The sequence below is a fragment of the Oncorhynchus mykiss genome, chromosome 22 (assembly GCF_057628025.1).
Source record: "Oncorhynchus mykiss isolate SJ-2025 chromosome 22, ASM5762802v1, whole genome shotgun sequence".
NCBI lineage: Eukaryota > Metazoa > Chordata > Actinopteri > Salmoniformes > Salmonidae > Oncorhynchus > Oncorhynchus mykiss.
Window position 1 is genome coordinate 21,177,235 of NC_143043.1, and position 23,348 is coordinate 21,200,582.

Sequence of the window (23,348 nt, forward strand, 5' to 3'; positions counted from 1 at the left end):
GCGGTGGCACAGGTTAGTTGAAGTAGTATGTACATGTAGGTAGAGTTAATTAATTAAGTGAATAAGTGGGTAGCCATTTGACTAGATGTTCAGGAGGCTTATTGCTTGGGGGTAGAAGCTGTTTAGAAGCCTCTTGGACCTAGACTTGGCACTCCGGTACCGCTTGCCGTGTGGTAGTAGAGAGAACAGTCTATGACTAGGGTGGCTAGAGTCTTTGACAATTTTAGGGCCTTCCTCTGACACTGCCTGGTATAGAGGTCCTGGATGGCAGGAAGCTTGGTCCAGTGATGTACTGGGCCGTACACACTACCCTCTGTAGTGCCTTGCAGTCGGAGGCAGAGCAGTTGCCATACCAGCCAGTGATGCAACCAGGATGCTCTCGATGCTGCAGCTGTAGAACCTTTTGAGGATCTCAGGACCCATGCCAAAACTTTTCAGTCTCCTGAGGGGGAATAGGTTTAGTAATGCCCGCTTCACAACTGTCATGGTGTGCTTGGACCATGTTAGTTTATTAGTGATGTGGACACCAAGGAACTTGAAGCTCTCAACCTGCTCCACTGCAGCCCTGTCGATGAGAATGGGGGCGTGCACGGTCCTCTTTTTCCTGTAGTCCACAATCATCTCCTTTGTCTTAATCATGTTGAGGAAGAGGTTGTGGTCCTGGCACCACATGGCCAGGTCTCTGACCTCCTCCCTGTAGGCTGTCTCGTTGTTGTCGGTGATCAGGCCTACCACTGTTGTGTCATCGGCAAACTTAATGATGGTATTGGAGTCGTGGTTAGCCATGCAGTCATGAGTGAACAGGGAGTACAGGAGGGGGCTGAGCACGCACCCCTGAGGGGCCCCTGTGTTACCGATCAGCGTGGTGGATGCGTTGTTACCTACCCTTACCACCTGGGGGGCGGCCCGTCAGGAAGTCCAGGATCCAGTTGCAGAGGGAGGTATTTAGTCCCAGGGTCCTTAGCTTATTTATGAGCTTTGAGGGCACTATGGTGTTGAACGCTGAGCTGTAGTCTATGAATAGCATTCTCACATAGGTTTTTCCTTTTGTCCAGGTGGGAAATGGCAGTGTGCAGTGCAATAAAGACGGCATCATCTGTGGATCTGTTGGGGCGGTATGCAAATTGGAGTGGGTCTAGGGTTTCTGGGATGATGGTGTTGATGTGTGCCATGACCAGCCACTTCATGGCTACATATGTGAGTGCTACGGGTCGGTAGTCATGTAGGCAGGTCACCTTGGTGTTCTTGGGCACAGGCATTATGGTGGTCAGCTTAAATCATGTTGGTATTACAGACTCGGACAGGGATAGGTTCCTAGATAGGTTCTGAAATAATATGTATACCAAAAGTTTGAGGGTCCATACACAGATCGGCTGCATACTGTATTGTAGCTAGCTACACATCCATAGGCATACAGTTATTTTTATCCTCCACTACACAATAAGCAAATAAATAGTTAGCTAGCTATGTTACTTCAGCTGTATTGCATGGCAAATATAAGCAAGGCAAACAAACACAATTGTACATTCAATTTGCAGTAAATGCTTTAGCTAGCTAGATTCTTTACATCCACTGTTACACAAGACGACAGCCTGGTTTCCCTAAAACATTAACAACACAAATGTCAAATTACTACTCATGTCATAACACTAGCTAGCTAGCTGGCTAATGTCAGCTAGTCAGCTAACTCGCAAAATAGCGATTTTCGTAAATGAACTTTATGACAAAAAAATCTGCACAAACACTTTCTCTACATTAACTATCATTCCTCTCAATTGTACATTTTTTGCTTGACTCATTATGATGTTATAACTACTTCCATTTTCTTCCATTTTCTTCGCATCAAATTCATCATTGGAACCACTCGATATGATTGGTCATATAAAAACCTTGGGACCCAAATGCATAATGAGTGCTCTAACTCCCCCTTGCGGTGGTCTGGAGCAATGAAGCCATGACGCTGGGTACGTCTAAGTCCCGCGGTGTAAACTCACAACTTTTAAAGAAGGAACCACTGTATACTCTATTGTACAGTTTGAACAACAGTTGAACCGTGCCAGCATAACGGCAACATTAGGGTAGACTAGTAGAACATGCATGTGAACAGGCACAGATATTACATTTCCAACAATATCTAGGCCAATAAAAATAAATATGGCATAACCCTCAACTTTTGCACAGTGACCAGACCGTAGAAATGAGGCAGACAGTATCAGGTATGCTTAGGCAAATATTTGTATAGTAAAACCATCTTCAGTTTTAGAGATTTACAACGGTAAATTGTTGTACTGTTGTTTCTCCTGTTTGATTGTAAACTTAGCTAGCCTGCTGGATATGTGATACTTGTTATTTACATCTCCTTGGAATCCTCTCTTCCGTCATGGCTATAATTTGATGAGATTGAAATGCATACACTATCAGGTATGAAGGCAACAGACAGGTCAAGGCAGGCAGGGGTCAGTAACCAGAGGTGGGGCAACGGTACTGGGGGTCAGGTAGGCTCAGGGTAAGGCAGATGTCGGTAATCCAGAGGCGGGCAAAGGTACAGGTCGGCAGGCAGGCTCAGGGTCAGGCAGAGTCGCCAGGCAGGCGGGTGTGGAGTCAGGACAGGCAAGGGTCAAAACCAGGAGGGTGAGAAAAGAGGGTGGAAAAAGAAGGAGCTGAGACACAAAACGCTGGTTGACTTGAACAAATAAGACGAACTGGCAACAGACAACACAGTTATAAATACACAGGGGATAATAGGTTAGATGGGTGACATCTGGAGGGGTGGAGACAATAACAACGACAGGTGAAACAGATCAGGGTGTGACATACACGGTCATAATAATAACCAATGTCAAACCAATGTCAGCCTTCATCAATTATGTTACATAGCTAGCTACTCAAATGTATTTACAGTTGCTGATGTTACACGAAAACAATTGGTAACACACTACGCCGTGAATAACTGAAATCCTGCAGCGCTCGCAAGGTCCCCCTGCTCAAGAAAGCACATATACATGCCCATCTGAAGTTTGCCAATGAACATCTGAATGATTCAGAGGACAACTGGGTGAAAGTGTTGTGGTCAGATGAGACCAAAATGGAGTTATTTGGCATCAACTCAACTGGCCGTGCTTGGAGGAGGGGGAATGCTGCCTGTGACCTCAAGAACATCATCCCCACCGTCAAACATGGAGGTAGAAACATTATGCTTTGGGGGTGTTTTTCTGCTAAGGGGACAGGACAACTTCACCGCATCAAAGGGACGATGGACGGGGACATGTACCGTCAAATCTTGGGTGAGAACCTCCTTCCCTCAGCTAGGGCATTGAAAATGGGTCGTGGATGGGTATTCCAGCATGACAATGACCAAAACACACAGCCAAGGCAACAAAGGAGTGGCTCAAGAAGAAGCACATTAAGGTCCTGGAGTGGCCTAGCCAGTCTCCAGACCTTAATCCCATAGAAAATCTGTGGAGGGAACTGAAGGTTCGAGTTGCCAAACGTCAGCCTCGAAACCTTAATGACTTGGAGAAGATCTGCAAAGAGGAGTGGGATCCCTCCTGAGATGTGTGCAAACCTGGTGGCCAACTACAAGAAACGTTTGACCTCTGTGATTGCCAACAAGGGTTTTGCCACCAAATACTAAATCATGTTTTGCAGAGGGGTCAAATTTCCCTCATTAAAATGCAAATCAATTTATAACATTTTTGACATGCGTTTTTCTGGATTTTGTTGTTGTTATTCTGTCTCTTTAAAATAAACCTACCATTAAAATTATAGACTGATCATTTCTTTGTCCGTGGGCAAACGTACAAAATCAGCAGGGGATCAAATACTTTTTTCCCTCACTGTATCTACACCCGCAAAAATGTATAGTGCGATCAGTATAACATAGAGCCTTCACGAAATTCCACAAAGCAGGACTACATACATTTTTAGATCTCACCCCGCCATCAAATGCCTCAGACATGATGAAAACAAGCCCATAATCCCCCAGGGTGAAATTCCCCTTTAAAGACATTCTAATTTCTGGACCGCCTCACCACTTTCATTCTTTGAGGACTTTTATCATCACCACCATCATCACAGTAATGGCCTCTGGAACATATTCACTCAAGTGAGTTCATCATTCCAGATCCCAAACATTCGGACCAAAAAATAAAATGCACATTAAGGAATAAATCAATTGAATAAATAATGCACACGGTCTAACAGGGTTATTTAAGGACATTTAATGAAAACATATCTGCCTCAAGCAGAAGAGACATGGACAGGTTTACCTGATTCCTTTCTATAAGAGCTGCAGTCATTCCTGTGATATTCACTGTTTAAATTGTGCTGTGACATTTGACACACAAATGTATAGAATAAATTGTGGTTGTTGGCTGTAATCTCCTTACCATGTTTGTTTAAAATTGCTACATTGCACTTACAATTCAATCACAGGCTACACTGACATTTTCATTAGAGACTGATAATGATTTTTTAATCTGAGTCAATTTGCTGATGTTCTCTCATAATAATCCAAATTACCCTAAATAGGCCGAGCAGAAATATCTGGATTTCTCTACTCCTTATCCTCCCAGATAAGCCTAAAAACCATGTACTTTGTGTAATTAGCTTCCATAAATTATGAATCACAACTAATTAATATTTCCATGTCTGGCTACTGTGTTAACAAAATTATATATATATTTTTTCTCCAAACTTAAATTCCCTTCGGCGTTTGACTGAGTGCAGACAAATGTAAAACAATGGAGTATTTATTCACAAGACTGTGTAATAAGTCGAAGTTTAATGTTTCCCAAGGTCTTATTTAGTGTTCAAAAGGGCAATTAAACACAATACCCTTCAGAAACTATTTTAAAGGTGCCATCAGCAGTACTATGCAAATAACTTACCTTCCACCAATCAAGAGTCTGCACACTAACCAAGGAGGGTTATTGTGTAAACAATAAACACGGGTTTACTGTAAACACTGGCATATAATAAACAAGAGATAGTACAGTATTGAATTAAATGGCAATCTATAGATCTAGACTATTGGATGTTTGAAATGCTAGCCAAAGACTGGGGGTATTGTCCTATAGGCCTATTTGGTCATTTAAAAAAGCATTTGAGAGCCATTTTGAACAATGAACCACAATCTAACAACATTGGCCTCTGGCATGTAATAAATGTTCCCTTCTTACCTTATCAGCCAAGACACCAATAAACAGTCCTTGGAGCTCCAACTCTGAACAAAATGACTTTGCGGGCTTTCAGCCACTTGGAATTTCGCCATTATTTGTGAATTATATCAAGAAACAATCCCCAACCGCTTGGCCTGACAGCACCTTAAGTTATGCAATCTAATGCAAGTGAGCTCAACCAAGGGAGAACAAACATTTTCAGGAGCTCATCTTATTTGGAAAGTTGCCCAAAACTAAAATAAACAACATCCTGCAGTCTAATGTTGTGCCGTGTCCACAGCTCTACATCATGAGCATGAATTTCAAATTACCAATTTTAACTGAATAGAAACCACAACAATTTACATGTAAGCTTATTACTCCGATGTCCTCATTACAGTATAGTATACTACACAGGAAATGTGCATGAATACTAGTCTTGTATAAGATACCGTATTCAGATGCATGTGCATACTTCTGATATCCATTATGAATCACACAATCTTCACTAGATTCTGATCAATGAACAAACACTCATATAATACACACAAAACAAACAACTGCTAGGCCTACAGGCAGGCGCCTGGCTGGATGCTATCCTCAGAAGTCACTAATACACACTTCCACTTGTGTCTTCATTCAACATCCAACAAAGATGCATACAACTCAACCTGACATTAGGTTTAAAATGGGTGTAGAAAGAAGAGTCCTCCATTCAGTCCGGTTTACATTTAGTCCATTCCTGAATTAATTGTTTCCTCCTGTACATCCTCCCCTCCCTATTCACCCAGAATTCATATGGGTCCTGTTTTCACAGGAAAATGATGGTTGCACTCAGGAGAAACATCTTGGATGAAGAGAATGTAATAAATAAAACTAAACATGTCTAATGGGAGCTGATGGATGCTGCTCAAACTTGAAAGTAATTTGACAGTCTTACTAAGTGAGCAGTTGCAGCAAAATGTCCATACAATTAACAAGGGTTCGGGTGCCAAGGATTGTATTAAAAGCCAGTCACTAGTTCAACATGCTTGCTGATTCAAGAACAAATTGTAATGTGGTTTTAAGTCACATTAAATAAGAAAACTACATTTGTACACTTAGTTTCACTAATGCCACATATCTCTGAATGCTTATGTAAAGCCTATGCTAGCGTCCTTTAATTAAATGTGACCAACAGGCTCAAATCGATCTTATGTAGCGAAATTTGAAACTGTGTTTTTCGATATTGGATATAGAGTTTCAGTAGAGACTTAGACCTACAAAATGGTATATCATACACTACAGCTGAGGAACAACGGGAAAGTAATTTTGTTTTGAAAGTTCATAAACTTGTTAAACTCACTTTTGACAAAATGGCCTTTGAATGTTTTGGTACTACTATTGGAGAGCCCGTCTTTGTATACACCCATTCAGCATTGCTCACACCCTCATAAGCTTTAGCCCCACCCATCTCTTTAAAGGTTGATCCGAATGTACTAACAGCAGCAGTCATGCACCCAAGCCAACCTGCTAGCTACTTCCAGACATATAAGTGAGAGAGAGAACAGCTCACTGAACATTACTCGCCCTAGCAGAGCTGGTTAGGCTGTTATGTTATCCAGGGCATCGGTGACTGCAACTGTGTTGTCAGATTGTCAGTTTGTAAATTCAGAGCGCTTCGTGTTCAGAGCGCACAGTGGACGTTCTGGCCGATGAGTTTACTGACACCGGTCATATTTAACTGGTGTGGAGCATTCGTAAATTCAGCAGTTATTCTGCACTCTCTGGCACACTCAGATGAGAGTGCTCTGAGATCGGAGTAAATGGCCAGACTGAATTTACGAACGCACCCAAAATATATATAATACCCGAGATACGAATAGTAATGTCATACACGTAACGTCTAGGTAAACAATGAACCATAATCACAATTCATGACGTTACTACCCTGCATGAAGCTGAAGGTAGCTAACCAACCAGGTTCAATGTTAGCTAGCTAACATTAAGCTGTAGCTAGCCATGCAAATAGCTATGAGATACGAATAATAAGGTCATACATGTAACGTTAGCTAGCAAGCCAGCCAGCTAATGTTAGCTAGGTAAACAATGAACCATAATCACAACTCATGATGTTATTACCCTGAGTGAATCTGCAGGTAGTTAACCAATCAGGTTCAATGTTAGCTAGCTAACATTAGGCTATAGCTAGTGTAACAGTATAACTTTAGACCGTCCCCTCGCCTATACCCGGGCGCGAACCAGGGAACCTCTGCACACATCAACAACTGACACCCACGAAGCATCGTTACCCATCGCTCCACAAAAGCCGCGGCCCTTGCAGAGCAAGGGGAACCACTACTTCAAGGTCTCAGAGCAAGTGATGTCACCGATTGAAAAGCTATTTAGCGCGCACCACCGCTAACTAGCTAGCCGTTTCACATCCGTTACACTAGCTAAGCAAATAGCTCTGAGATACGAATAGTAATGTCATACACGTAACGTCTAGGTAAACAATGAACCATAATCACAACTCATGACATTACTACCCTGCATGAATCTGCAGGTAGCTAACCAACCAGGTTAAATGTTAGCTAGCTAATATTAGGCTTTAGCTAGCCAAGTAAATGGCTCTTTCTGTTCAAATTTGAAAATGTAATATCTGATAATGTAGCTATTTTACCCGTATACATCATTCATGGTTGGACGCCTCTCCTGTCAGATGCCATGGTAGGCCTTAGTTTGAAGATGTAATCCAGAAGCTATCATACTCAAATTCTACTGATTTCAAACCTCAGTCTTTCAGAAAGTAGAGCGCAACACTTGTGCAGTTTTAATACACAATAAAAAAAAATTAAAGCTGTGTTAGACAGGATTACCTAGACATACTGACCAGCTCAAATAAAACCGAAGCGTGCTATATGGCAGCCTAATCCAAACTCCTCTCTCGGAATGTCCAGCACACTCATTATCTCAGCCAATCATGGCTAGCAGGAAGGTTGCTGACTTTTTCTTAGGCTAAACCAAATAGGCTTGTAATTTAACTATTTTATTTGTATTTACAGATGGAATACAAGCTTGTTATTAAGGCACATGAAACTTCACATGTTCGAGAAGGCACTTCTGCCAAAAAAACGCATTTAGATTTTTTTTTTAACGTTTACGTTGAAATGGCCCTCCTGTGAAGTAGTAACCCGCGACATACACCTAATTTCCTGAAACGGGTCACAAATACCTAAAACAGGAATGGCAACCAAAAGTTAATATAGAGACATTTGTACATAGACATATTTTACTCACTGGAACCAGCCAGTGGAGGAAACCATTTGAAATGGGTAGAGTACAAGACGAGACATGGTTTGTGTTCAAAGTCATTTTCAAGCTTCTTTAGAATACATTAAAGCATTACAGAGAACGTCCTCTGTCAACACACTTTCCATCTATACAAAGCCCATTAGTTCATGCATTGCTTAGCCACAGACTAGTGAATAGGCAGCTTTTATTGGCCCAACTAACACAGAAACACACCTCAACAACTGTTTGAACAATCAATATGCCATACAGTGTTTTGAGTCCAGACCTGGGTTTAAATACTACTTGAAATCGTTCAAATACTTAAGTGTTTGCAGAGTCTGCCTGGAGTGCCAGATGGGCAGGGTTTGCAACTGTGTCGAATATTCTAGTGGTTCTATTAAGCCAGGCAAGCTCAATCAACCACAGATAAAATATTTGGAATAGTATTTGAACCCAGGTCTGTCTGAAACATGTCATTCCCAAATGTCATTCGTAAACTGACTGGTCATCACTTAATTCTACCACCTCACCACTACAACGGACTGAAATGCTGTATGCTGAACATATTCATATCAAACACTCTTGTTTTCGTCCGAGTTCACTGTCAACAAACCAATGTTTTGAGTGCCCTCTACACTTAAGATCTGCTTTAATCTCTCTCCTTTGCCTTCATATCGACCATCCCCAAGTCTCAGGCAGCTTTTTAAAACGGCACTTGTAAACTTACCTGCTCCACCTCCCCTGGGTGCAGTCGGTTCATTTAAAACCCATTGAATTAATTATTCAAGGGTATTATATTTCACATTCAATCTATTTCCTGCATCAGCGATGCTGATAATGGCTCCCAGAAGATTTGGGGGTGCCATGCATCCCTTGTTTATTACACACACTGCCTTCATAAAAGCACCACAGATAAATACTACACACTAAAATCAACGCTCAAAGGTCCAGCAGTGTTAGACATGCTCTGGAATTTTGGCGACTACTAAGTTTCTTTTCTTTATCTTCCGCTTTAGGCTGGTTCTGTTAATGTGTAGTTCATACATGCATAATCTATGAGCGGAATTACTGTTACCTCAATTTGCCACAAAACCGCTAGTTTGAAAGCAACCGTTTTTGTAGAAGCTGTGCTGCACCACCCCCCCCCCCCCCCCCCCCCCCCCCCCACACGTGGGCCAGCCCCTAGCAATTCAAGTTCAACCAATGAGCTTCAGTCCCTCGCCATATGATTGACAGCTAGCAAGATGAACACGATGCACCCACAGCAGAGAGCAAGAGAGAGAGAAATGACATGCCACACATGTATGACTTAGTACACAATTTTCAGGGACCACTTTAGGCTTGTGAGCGCTACTTTCAGAACTACTACTACCCTTTAAGCAAAGTACACCACTAAATTAAAGTTCTGTACTTAGCAGAGTGGTGTACTTAGCAAATGGTATCATTCCATTTGAGGGATTTGATGTTGACACTGGAATGGCCACCACTCAAGATTGACAGAAGCAGGCAAGGCTTTTAAGCAGAAAACTTCAGAATCGACCACCTAATAGCAACTTTTTCCAATGGCCAAATCATTTAGGGTTAATACCCATGCCCAAGACCCCATTGTCTTTGCTCAATTATTTTTGGATAACATCCTTACATAAAGGAATAGTTTGTGATTTTGGCAATGAAGCTCTTCCCCAGAGTCAGATGAACTTGATACCATTTGTATGTCTCTGTGTCCAGCATGAATGAAGTTAGAGGTAGTTTCGCAAACCAATGCTAACTAGCATTAGCACAATGACGAAGACTAAAGGAACAGCTAGAAATCTAGTCTTTGAACTGACGCTAGTTAACAATTGCGCTTACAATAATTGGCAACTTCCTTCAAACTGCACGCAGACATAAAAATGGTATCCACGAGTTCATCCGACTGTAGCGAAGTAGAAAAAGGGCTTCACAGACAAAGTCCCGAACAAACCCTTTAAGACAGGTATTCCAAAACTGGGGTACATGCAATGCCGTCGGGGGTACGCCAAATAAAAATGTGATTCACTTTTTTTTTTAATATACAGTGGGGAGAACAAGTATTTGATACACTGACGATTTTTCAGGTTTTCCTACTTTCAAAGCATGAAGAGGTCTGTAATTTTTATCATAGGTACACTTCAACTGTGAGACGGAATCTAAAACAAAAATCCAGAAAATCACATTGTATGATTTTTAAGTAATTAATTTGCATCTTATTGCATGACATATGTATTTGATACATCAGAAAAGCAGAACTTAATATTTGGTACAGAAACCTTTGTTTGCAATTACAGAGATCATATGTTTCCTGTAGTTCTTGACCAGGTTTGCACACACTGCAGCGGGGATTTTGGCCCACTCTTCCATACAGACCTTCTCCAGATCCTTCAGGTTTCGGGGCTGTCGCTCGGCAATACGGACTTTCAGCTCCCTCCAAAGATTTTCTATTGGGTTCAGGTCTGGAGACTGGCTAGGCCACTCCAGGACCTTCAGATGCTTCTTACGGAGCCACTCCTTAGTTGCCCTGGCTGTGTGTTTCGGGTTGTTGTCATGCTGAAAGACCCAGCCATGACCCCTCTTCAATGCTCTTACTGAGAGAAGGAGGTTGTTGGCCAAGATCTCGCGATACATGGCCCCATCCATCCTCCCCACAATACGGTGCAGTTGTCCTGTCCCCTTTGCAGAAAAGCATCCCCAAGGAATGATGTTTCCACCTCCATGCTTCACGGTTGGGATGGTGTTCTTGGGGTTGTGCTCATCCTTCTTCTTCCTCCAAACATGGCGAGTGGAGTTTAGACCAAAAAGCTATATTTTTGTCTCATCAGACCACATTGCCTTCTCCCATTCCTCCTCTGGATCATCCAGATGGTCATTGGCAAACTTCAGACCGGCCTGGACATGCGCTTGCTTGAGCAGGGGGACCTTGCATGCACTGCAGGATTTTAATCCATGACAGCGTAGTGTGTTACTAATGGTTTTCTTTGAGACTGTGGTCCCAGCTCTCTTCAGGTCATTGACCAGGTCCTGCTGTGTAGTTCTGGGCGGATCTCTCACCTTCCTCATGATCATTGATGCCCCACGAGGTGAGATCTTGCATGGAGCCTCAGACCGAGGGTGATTGACCGTCATCTTCCATTTTCTAATAATTGTGCCAACAGTTGTTGCCTTCACACCAAGCTGCTTGCCTATTGTCCTGTAGCCCATCCCAGCCTTGTGCAGGTCTACAATTTTATCCCTGATGTCCTTACACAGCTCTCTGGTCTTGGACATTGTGGAGAGGTTGGAGTCTGTTTGATTGAGTGTGTGGACAGGTGTCTTTTATACAGGTAACGAGTTCAAACAGGTGCAGTTAATACAGGTAATGAGTGGAGAACAGGAGGGCTTCTTAAAGAAAAACTAACAGGTCTGTGAGAGCCGGAATTCTTACTGGTTGGTAGGTGATCAAATACTTATGTCATGCAATAAAATGCAAATTAATTAATTAAAAATCATACAATGTGATTTTCTGGATTTTAGATTCCGTCTCTCACAGTTGAAGTGTACCAACGATAAAAATTACAGACCTCTACATGCTTTGTAAGTAGGAAAACCTGCAAAACCGGCAGTGTATACTTGTTCTCCCCACTGTATATAATAATAATTTCTTCCCATTTTCAAACAGTCCATTTATATTTTCCAACAGGGCTATATATTTGGGTGAGGTTTTTTTCTCGCCTGAGTAGCCTCGTTTCACTGCCAAAAATAAAATTAAACCATCCAGTGTTCAGCGAAATAACACAATGTCAAATACAGGTAGCTTTGTCAAATGATTAACATCCAAACCATTACTCTCTTGTGGGAATTCCACGTATGTAGCCAAACGTAGCTGCATTCACCAAGAGGCTCTTGCTGCCAAGGGAATGCCTGACACCTTGAAAGATGCTTTGGACACTACAGTGAAAATGGTTAACTTTGTTAAAGCAAGGCCCTGAACTCTCGTGTATCTTCTGTGATATGCAATGATATGGGCAACGACCATGTAACGCTTTTACAACATACAGAAGTGCACTGGTTATCAAGGGGCTTAGTATTGACACATTTTTTTTAAATTGAGAGACAAGCTTAATTACGCAGGTACTTTCCCGAAACAAATGACAACAAACAACTGCATTCGTTATCCCTTTCATGCCCTGTCTCCAGTCCACTTACCGATATTTGAACAAGAGAGCCTCATCGAAATTGCAACAAGCGGTTTTGTAGAAATGTAATTTAATCAGAAGCCACTGTCAAATTTCTAGATTGGCCTGCGCTCAGATTATCCTTCCTGTAACGGTTTTCCGTATGAGAAGGAGAGTCGGACCAAAATGCAGCGTGTAGATTGCGATCCATGTTTTAATGAACAAACGTAAAACACGAATCAATGCAAACACTACAAAATAAAGAACGTGATGAACGTAACGAAAACCTAAAACAGCCTATCTGGTGAAAAACACATAGACAGGAACAATCACCCACAAACACACAGTGAAACCCAGGCTACCTAAATATGGTTCCCAATCAGAGACAATGACGAACACCTGCCTCTGACTGAGAACCATATCAGGCTGAACATAGAAATAGACAAACAAGACATGAAACATAGAATACCCACTCAGATCACACCCTGACCAATCAAAACATAGAAAATACAAAGTAAACTATGGTCAGGGCGTGACAGTACCCCCCCCCCCCCCCAAGGTGCGGACTCCGGCCGCAAAACCTGAACCTATAGGGGAGGGTCTGGGTGGGCATCTGTCCGCGGTGGCGGCTCTGGCGCTGGACGTGGACCCCACTCCATGACAGTTTTAATCCCCCTCCTAAACGTCCCTAAATAGGTTACCCACCACAATGATAACATGGGACAGAGGGACAGCTCGGGACAGAGGTAACTCGGGACAGATGGGTAGCTCAGTACTGAGAGGAAGCTCAGCACTGAGAAGAAGCTCAGCACTGAGAGGAAGCCCAGGCAGGTAGTAGAAACTACCAGAACCTGGCTGGCTGGCGGTTTCAGCAGATCCTGGTCGACTAGCAGATCTGGAAGAATCTGTTCGACTGGCGGATCTGGGAGAATCTGGTCGACTGGCGGATCTGGGAGAATCTGGTCGACTGGCGGATCTGGGAGAATCTGGACGACTGGCAGATCTGGGAGAATCTGGACGACTGGCAGATCTGAGAGAGTCTGGACGACTGGCAGATCTGGAAGAGTCTGGACGACTGGCAGATCTGGAAGAGTCTGGTCGACTGGCAGATCTGGAAGAGTCTGGTCGACTGGCAGATCTGGAAGAGTCTGGTCGACTGGCAGATCTGGGAGAGTCTGGTCGACTGGCAGATCTGGAAGAGTCTGGTCGACTGGCAGATCTGGGAGAGTCTGGTCGACTGGCAGCTCCATGCTGACTGGCTGCTCCATGCTGACTGGCAGCTCTGGCTGTTCCATGCTGACTGGCTGCTCCATGCTGACTGGCAGCTCTGGCTGCTCCATGCTGACTGGCAGCTCCATGCTGACTGGCAGCTCCATGCTGACTGGCAGCTCTGGCTGCTCCATGCTGACTGGCTGCTCCATGCTGACTGGCAGCTCTGGCTGCTCCATGCTGACTGGCTGCTCCATGCTGACTGGCAGCTCTGGCTGCTCCATGCTGACTGGCTGCTCTGGCTGCTCCATGCTGACTGGCTGCTCCATGCTGACTGGCGGCCATGGCTGCTCCATGCTGACTGGCGGCCCTGGCTGCTCCATGCTGACTGGCGGCCCTGGCTGCTCCATGCTGACTGGCGGCCCTGGCTGCTCCATGCTGACTGGCGGCCCTGGCTGCTCCATGCTAACTGGCAGCTCTGGCGGCTCCTTGCAGACTGGCAGCTTTGGCGGCATCCTGCAGACAGGCAGCTCTGGCGGCTCCTTGCAGACTGGCAGCTCCTTGCAGACTGGCAGCTCTATGCAGACTGGCAGCTCCTTGCAGACTGGCAGCTCCTTGCAGACTGGCAGCTCCTTGCAGACTGGCAGCTCCTTGCAGACTGGCAGCTCCTTGCAGACTGGCAGCTCTATGCAGACTGGCAGCTCCTTGCAAACTGGCAGCTCTATGCAGACTGGCAGTTCTGAACAGGCGGGAGACTCCGGCAGCGCTGTAGAGAAGGAAGGCTCTAACAGCGCTAGACAGGCGGGAGACTCCAACAGCGCTGGAGAGGAGGAGGGCTCCGACAGCGCTGGACAGGCGAGGCGCACTGTAGGCCTGATGCGTGGTGCTGGCACTGGTGGTACTGGGCCGAGAACACGCACAGGAAGCCTGGTGCGGGGAGCTGCTACCGGAGGGCTGGGGTGTGGAGGTGGTACTGGAAAAACCGGACCGTGCAGGCGCACTGGAGCTCTTGAGCACCGAGCCTGCCCAACCTTACCTGGTTGAATGCTCACGGTTGCCCTGCCAGTGCGGCGAGGTGGAATAGCCCGCACTGGGCTATGCAGGCGAACCGGAGACACCGAGCGCAAAGCTGGTGCCATGTAAGCCGGCCCAAGGAGACGCACTGGGGACCAGCTGCGTAGAGCCGGCTTCATGGCATTAGGCTCGACGCTCAATCTAGCCCGGCAGACACGCGGAGCTGGAATATACCGCACCGGGCTATGCACCCGCACTGGAGACACCGTGCGCACCACTGCATAACACGGTGCCTGTCCGGTCTCTCTAGCCCGCCGGTAAGCACAGGGAGTCTGCCCAGGTCTCCTACCTGGCGTAGCCATACTCCCTGTTAGCCCCCCCCCAATAAATTTTTGGGGCTGCCTCTCGGGCTTCCTTGCCAGCCGTGTTCCCTCATATCGCCGGCTCCTCTCTCCGGCTGCCTCTGCTCTCCTAAGTGCCTCCACCTGTTCCCATGGGAGGCGATCTCTTCCAGCCAGTATCTCCTCCCAAGTGTAACAGCCCTTGCCATCTAAAACGTCCTCCCATGTCCATTCCTCTTTACGCTGCTGTTGCTGCCTGTTGACACGCTGCTTGGTCCGTTGGTGGTGGGTGATTCTGTAACGGTTTTCTATATGAGAAGGAGAGTCGGACCAAAATGCAGCGTGTAGATTGCGATCCATGTTTTAATGAACAAACGTAAAACACGAATCAATGCAAACACTACAAAATAAAGAACGTGATGAACGTAACGAAAACCTAAAACAGCCTATCTGGTGAAAAACACATAGACAGGAACAATCACCCACAAACACACAGTGAAACCCAGGCTACCTAAATATGGTTCCCAATCAGAGACAATGACGAACACCTGCCTCTGACTGAGAACCATATCAGGCTGAACATAGAAATAGACAAACAAGACATGAAACATAGAATACCCACTCAGATCACACCCTGACCAATCAAAACATAGAAAATACAAAGTAAACTATGGTCAGGGCGTGACACTTCCTTGGCAAATTGCGCTGTTAAGACACTGATGCCCATTGCAACCACGTACCTATGTGAAAGTGGATTCTCGGCCCTCACTAGCATGGAAACTAAATACAGACACAGACTGTGTGTGGACAATTATTTAAGACTGAGACTCTCTCCAATACAACGCAACATTGAGTTACGTGCATCCTTTTCAAATGAACAAATAAGGTTTTATATGTAAGATGGTTAAATAAAGAGCAAAATTATTGATTCTCATTATATTATTATTTGTGCCCTGGTCCTATAAGAGCTCTTTGTCAATTCCCACGAGCCAGGTTCTGACAAAAACTCACACTCATTCTTATGTTTAATAAAGTATAGTGTGTGTGTGGCAGGCTTACAATGATGGCAAAAAACAACATTTGAGAGTGCGCTGACCCTGGTGCTAGAAAGGGTACGCGCTGGAGGTTGAAAGTTTGATGGGGTACAGGAATATAAAACGTTTGGGAACCACTGCTTTAAGACATAGGCCTAAATATCTCAGCCGAACACTACTCAACTTGCATCAGTCGTCTTGCCTAACCAGACATTTTTACAAAATACTCTTGTTTATTGAAGTGCATTGCCACTGATAGCTACTGGCTGAGACAAACAATATAGCAGAAATGTATATACTGAAGGTATAATTTGATTACAGATGGTTGAGATTGTGTTAATGTCCAGCCTGAATGCTTCATAAGACTAGACCCTCTTAGGGCCATGTTCTTCCTTTTATTTAGACTGTGTGCTTTAGACTGGATGGGACAACAGTTTAAATGAATTATGAGGACCCAGCGTGAGAAAGGAGGTGGTCAAGACTGTTTAATCACTGAGGCGAGAAACAGAAGCTTGCCCAAATGGAGCCTCATTACTAAAATCATCTTTAAAATATGCATGTGAACATGTGACTTCCAAAAGACTGTAAACATGGTTGCTTAACACAGGGCTATATCTTGTAGTAATTTCAAGTAAGTTTAATAGTTTATTATACTTACTTATAGCATCTCCCTGAAGTCCAATTCCTCAATTTGAAAGAAACCAATCAACAATGGTGGAACTCATAATATAATAGAAAACAAAATCCCGTAAGAGCTTTAAATGGTATGCTTATGATGGAGCAAAAACTATTTTCTCTACAAACATTAACAGCAATAATGTGTGTTAATCCGAGGACAATCATTTGCAATGTCAATTTAAACCACAAATGATGGCTTTCATAAATGAATGCATGTTTTCTCCAAATGAACGTACCAAATGAATCGAATGTCTTATCGCCAACTGATTATTTTAAGGGTTTTCAAAACAATGCAAATAGGAATACACTCCGGAAAATAAGATTTTGCATTCAACACAACACTCCCGATCAGAATAACATTTTTATCAACAGGGCACGGGGAGAGCATTTAATTTAGAGAGAGAATCACTCCATTTCTAAAAATCACACTGGAATTATATGCAACGGGTGGGGAGAGAGAGAGGGGCACAAAGAGAATGGAAGTGTGTGAGAGAGGAAGCAAAGATAGAGAAATAGTGGTGGGTAAAAGAGAAAGAAATGAGAAATTGCTTTATACAAAGGATTCATTAAAATACCTCTAGTCTATGCTCGTTCAAATAGACAGCTAGAATGGGTTGGCAATGTCGGAGTGTGAGTGGGGGCTCACCTACAAGATTAGGCCAACATTATCTTTCTCCCAGATGTAGCGTTCCTATTTGCATCACAGAAAGTAAAAATGTACATCTTATACAGTACCTTTTCGAAAATGTCCATAAAAATCTACTCAGCCTTGTGTTGAATATTCAAAAACATTTACAAATGCACTTTTGCTAGGCATAGGCCATATCAATAAAGTGTTTTTCCATTAGTTCTCACCAATGTACTTTTCTTATTTTAAAAATTATTGGTACATTAGTGTTATGAGGGAGACTAGCCAATCCTTATTATTTTGTAAGTGTTACAGTAACCAGGTTTCCATCCAAACATTTCATGCAGATAAAAGTTGTCGTTAGAACCTCCTAATGTCGACAAAACAAAATAAGTTAGACAAGGAGGTATATTTATTTTGTTGGTGAAGTAGATTATGCGACAGTGGAAACTCATGTATGAGCAAATGATGATAGAAAGAACATAATGATGCAGTAAACTTGGGAGTCACGAGATGTTGTAGCCTACTATTACCACGACATGGAAAAGCATGTCGAGTTCTTAGTCAGATAGAATAAGTTATGATGAACTACATAAGTTATTTCACAACGTATGGTGTTTAAGTGCACGATGATAAGCTTCAACCAAATGTCCAATAGATAGATGGTTGGCTATCATTTGAATGATGCTGGGGACATGATCCATGCTTGGGATTATTTACTTTTCTTTTATTAAAAAAGAGGATCTTGGTTTTATCCATCATATAACCAAGCCTGTCCACTGTTTCAGCAAACTTGTCTACAGAGCATGCGCCAAAACCAGATTGGGCAAGTATGCCATTTATCGCAACAGTTTGTGACAAAACCATCCTTAAGAGTTGAAAATGCAATGGATACACAATCCCCCTGCCGAGAGCGCTAATGGACACTATGTCACTGTTTGAGCATTTGTTTATTTGCTTTCTGGAGTCATGCTGTCTGACTCTCACCCATACTCACCCTTTCATTGAAAATAAGAATTTGTTCTTAACTGACTTGCCTAGTTAAATAAAGGTTAAATAAAATAAATAAATAAAAACTCTCCCCCTCATGTGAGAGATCGATATCTCCTGCAACTCATGGCTTCAGCCAATCGGACAATGGCCATGTGTCTCACCCCTGTGCACGCTCTAGCCATGCAGTCTCTCCAGGTCCTGATTGGCTAGCCAGCCTGCCCCACACTCTCCAAGGGAGTAAATATTGCCAGGTACGGTGTTATTCCAGTCTGTGAGTGTGGGTGTATATATGTGCATCGGATGCGTGGACACAGAAAACATACCCATGTTCATCTTCTCCTGTGTGTGATTAAAGTTCCTGTGTGTGTTAACTCTTGGGCTCCTTTATTCCCCTCTAACCGGGGGCGGTATCAGTGAGTCACAAACCAATAAAATACGTAGAACTGGGTCACTGTCTTTCAACATTAAAAGTCGTGTTGATGGAAACACATCTGGTGGGAAAATGCACATATTTTTCTATGCAGACTTTAGAATATTCTCGTGAAAATCTGTCGCCAATTGGATGGAAACCTAGCTGGTGGTAAACTTTAATTCCCAGGTAAAATCTCTACAAATGTCTCAAAGAGGCTTTCTAATCCGTCTAATAAATGGTGTTATTGACTTAAAGTCAATAATCCAAAATCAATATAAACAGGATATTAAGACCCTGGCAAAACATTCTGTTCAAACTAATAAAGTGTTCAAACAATGTCTGAGATTAGCTCAAAATGAACAAATGCTGAAGGCACACCTGTATCTCAAATTTAGAACTAACCAAACAGGGAGGCTTGAGATCTGACTTATACTCAAGGGTCTCATATCACATCAAAATTTGGGGCTCTAAATTTAACTGATTCAGAGCCCGCTAACTACAGTTTGTGTAATAGAGTAATTCCAAAAATGAGGGGGGAAAAAGCCTTTGATACCAGCAAACAGGTCATTTTTTATTGCGAGTCGTGTAACGTCAAACAAACATGACAAAAGGTTGCAACAAACATTGTCCTAATCACTGAGACCACACAACCACACACTAAGACAAGGTACTGACATCCCTAGAATGAATAGGCCTACCACAGTGTCCTCTACTGGGCGAAAAAACAATGTCCCACATCGCCTCGGCGCTACAGGATCAGTATGCACCTAAATGGAGCTAGAGGATCAGTATGCACATGTATGGAGCTACAGGATCAGTTAACACATGTATGGAGCTACAGGATCAGTATGCACATGTATGGAGCTACAGGATCAGTATGCACATGTATGAAGCTACAGGATAAGTATGCACATGTATGGAACTACAGGATCAGTATGCACATGTATGGAGCTACAGGATCAGTATGCACATGCATGGAGCTACAGGATCAGTATGCACATGTATGGAGCTACAGGATGAGTATGCACATGTATGGAACTACAGGATCAGTATGCACATGTATGGAACTACAGGATCAGTATGCACATGTATGGAACTACAGGATCAGTATGCACATGTTTGGAGCTACAGGAACAGTATGCACATGTATGGAGCTATGCAAACGCTATCTGAGGGAAATGATAAAACAAAAAGAGCACAATTAATGCTGCATTATTAATCAAACAATAAGCCCTGCTCTGGCAACTTTCTAGAGATTGAAACATCAGATTGGTTTGATTTTTTGGTTTTGTATGCCAATGTTGAGAATCAAGAAACAATGTAGAAAATTATTTTATAGCCTGTAAAATGCACAGTCAATGACTATTATCTCATCACCCAAGATATTTCATGCAATCAATACAAAGGCTATAGAAGTAGCCTAACTGGGTCAACAACAGCCTATCCCAGTTCCAATTTATCAAAATAGCACAGTATAATGTTATACATTTGTCTGGGGTTTGCAACTATTTCAAAGTCTTAAAACAATAAGGCTCCCCCAGTTTGCCTTTCTCACAAGGCTTATACAACATGTTTTTTAGGGTGACGTAGACGGAAACGTTTCATATTTTTCTGCAGGAGATGTAGGCGTATGAACAGTCAGGTTATAGGGAAAATATCATGGTCACTTTGCTAAACGTGTTATCCAGGAGCCAAGGTGTAGAACCTCAAAAGCGTTGCTTTTTTTTTAAACATACCCCTTGTGCTCAATCAGAGCAGGGTAGCTGAGATTTGTTAGTGAAGATAACTATAGTTTGACACGGCATCAATATAACACTTATCATATAGGGGCTGTCTGACAGCTGCTGCCAGCAAAGAAGAAAAATACATCTCCGAGGACACCAAGTTCCTACGATGCTTTAATCTTAAAATGTAGAGAGTGTGCAAAATGATGTTCTTATGGAAATGATGCAAATAATAACACTACCATCTCCTATAAATAAGTGACAGCATTACATTCTGCAATCAAACTAATGGCATTCCTTCTTAAGAATGATGGTGTGCATGCATTAAAGCAGCATACATTAACATCTGCTCATGAGAACATCCACCAAAGGAATTACAGCCCTGCATTAGGCCAATTTACAATTCAGGAATAGACTGCTACCCTGGTGTGACCCCTCTGCATCTGGAAATGTACTGCCAGTACTATGGATATGGAAGAAAGGACTAAAAACCTCACAAAATTAACCTTAGACTAGGCCTACTGAGTAGATTTACAGGTTCACAGCCAACCTACATAATTGAACACTGGATCCCATATTTTATTGCACTGCAATAATGCACATTATAACATAATTCATATAGTAAACAAAAACAACGTAGCCTGCATATTTAATTTACCCTTACCTGATTTGGTGGCGGGAAGAGTAAGATGTTTGCGAAGTTAACGTTTCAATCCCAACAAGGCTATTAAATACTGCAATAGATTTTTGTTCATCTCCATAAGAAGTACTTGTAGGCTAATAAATATCCTACTGTTAACGCCGAGCTGACTGACTGGCCTAGCTTCCAGACCTCGTGGTACAATGCGAGCTGACAGTTCTGGGTCTGGTAATAACTGGTGGGTTTTTCCTGAAATGCCAAGTACCACGACAACACATTGAAAAATACAGGTTATTAAAATCATAGGCTAGCTAGCCATTGCAATAAATACTGTTTTCCAGCTACACGTGGCAACATGAGGAACACGGGGTCAATGACTACAAATAAAAACGAATGTGAATACCAACAAAAAAAGTAACTTTTCTTTTTTTTAAATTGGAGGATATCGTCATAGATTGAGTCTTTTGGGATAATGGTTCCATTTGACAATACGCACTAGCTCAAAAGCCGGCAGGTGGCGATATTGAGTCGTGTCATTTTACATGATTCAATCTCGCCATCTGCCAGCCTTTGGGCTAGATACCCACTTGGACGTCACTAGTTACCACAGTCAGTCATAAACCCCGCATATTTCTACAATTTCTCTTAAAATCTGATTTTAAATCTAACCATAACCACACTGCTAACCTTAAATTAAGACCAAAAATAAAATGTTGGTTTTCATGAAGTTTGACTTTGTGGCTGTGTTATTTAGTGGAAACCTACGCACTGGGATATAGTTTTTCGGCACCAACCGTTCGATAACGTTTGTTGCAGCATTTTAACTACAAGCATATTTATGGTCACTTCGATAATATCCAGCAACAAGGGCGTGCGTTTTGTAGTTATAACGTTGTATGTTGAGTGGTGAATTCCTAATATTTATTCGTCAAATGTTCATGTGATATTATATCCACATTTGTGGAAGTGTTTTATTTGTTAGCCATCGATATTGAAACAAGTGAAAAGTAGGCTATTGATTATTTAAGCAGTAATACATGAGAGGCCATATGTTTTGACATGTTTATCATGGATGTGATGCGGTCATAACCAGGAAGCGAACGGAGTGGTGTGGAACACAACAGCCATGATTTTTTTTTAAGTCATAGCACATGGCCTCTTATGTATTAATGCTTTCATACAACGGTTACCAGCATAAAACATCTAGATTATTTCCCAAACTATCCATTTTTTAACAAAACGTGATGCTACATTCACTAACACTGCTTTCTGCATGTATAACATTAACGCTGGGCTCAGGTTGTTGGTCCACGTTCTCTTCTTGTTTAATATCTTTAATATCCTCCTCTTCTTGTTGGCACCATTCATTAAACGTTTGTGGATAAAACAAATCAAAAGTAACTCTAAAATCATCCATGACGAATTACAGGTGCTAAGAATCGTAGTTGTAAAAGTAGTTGTGATAGTGTGTTGCTAGGTAACGATGTAAAGATGCCACTTTATAAGAAGGTGGCCATGTGTATGTTGTCTCATATTTCATGGGCAGGAGAGGCTCTAACAATGGGAATTCCAAACCACCTGTTGTATAATACAATATTAATGTTCATTCATGAAATAACCTACTTGTTCAGGTGCATTTTGGATTATCCCAGTGTTAGGGATGGGCATAGGGACGGGCCAGAAACATAAAACATATATTTTCTATAAATAAATAAAAATGTTTGAATTATCTAACCAGTTTTCATTGGGAAGACATATTAAGTGTTTTTATCAAAAGCAAGCACTTTTGCATGGTAAAAAACAGAATCCTATTAATTACCATACATGCTTTATTAAGTAACTATTGTTTTGAGCCAACTTGGACAGAGCTGTGCAAAACACGCCTACAAAGGCACCCAGGCAAGATTAATTGTACCCTCTTATTGGTTTCCTAAAGCAGAGGTTCCCAACCTTTTTTTGGTTACTGTACCACCGACTGAATTTTGCCCAGAGTATTGCTAAATTTCCCCCCATGTGTATTTTACCAGTAGGTCTATGGTCTCATGAGTCTTCTCAAGTACCCCCTGTGGATAGG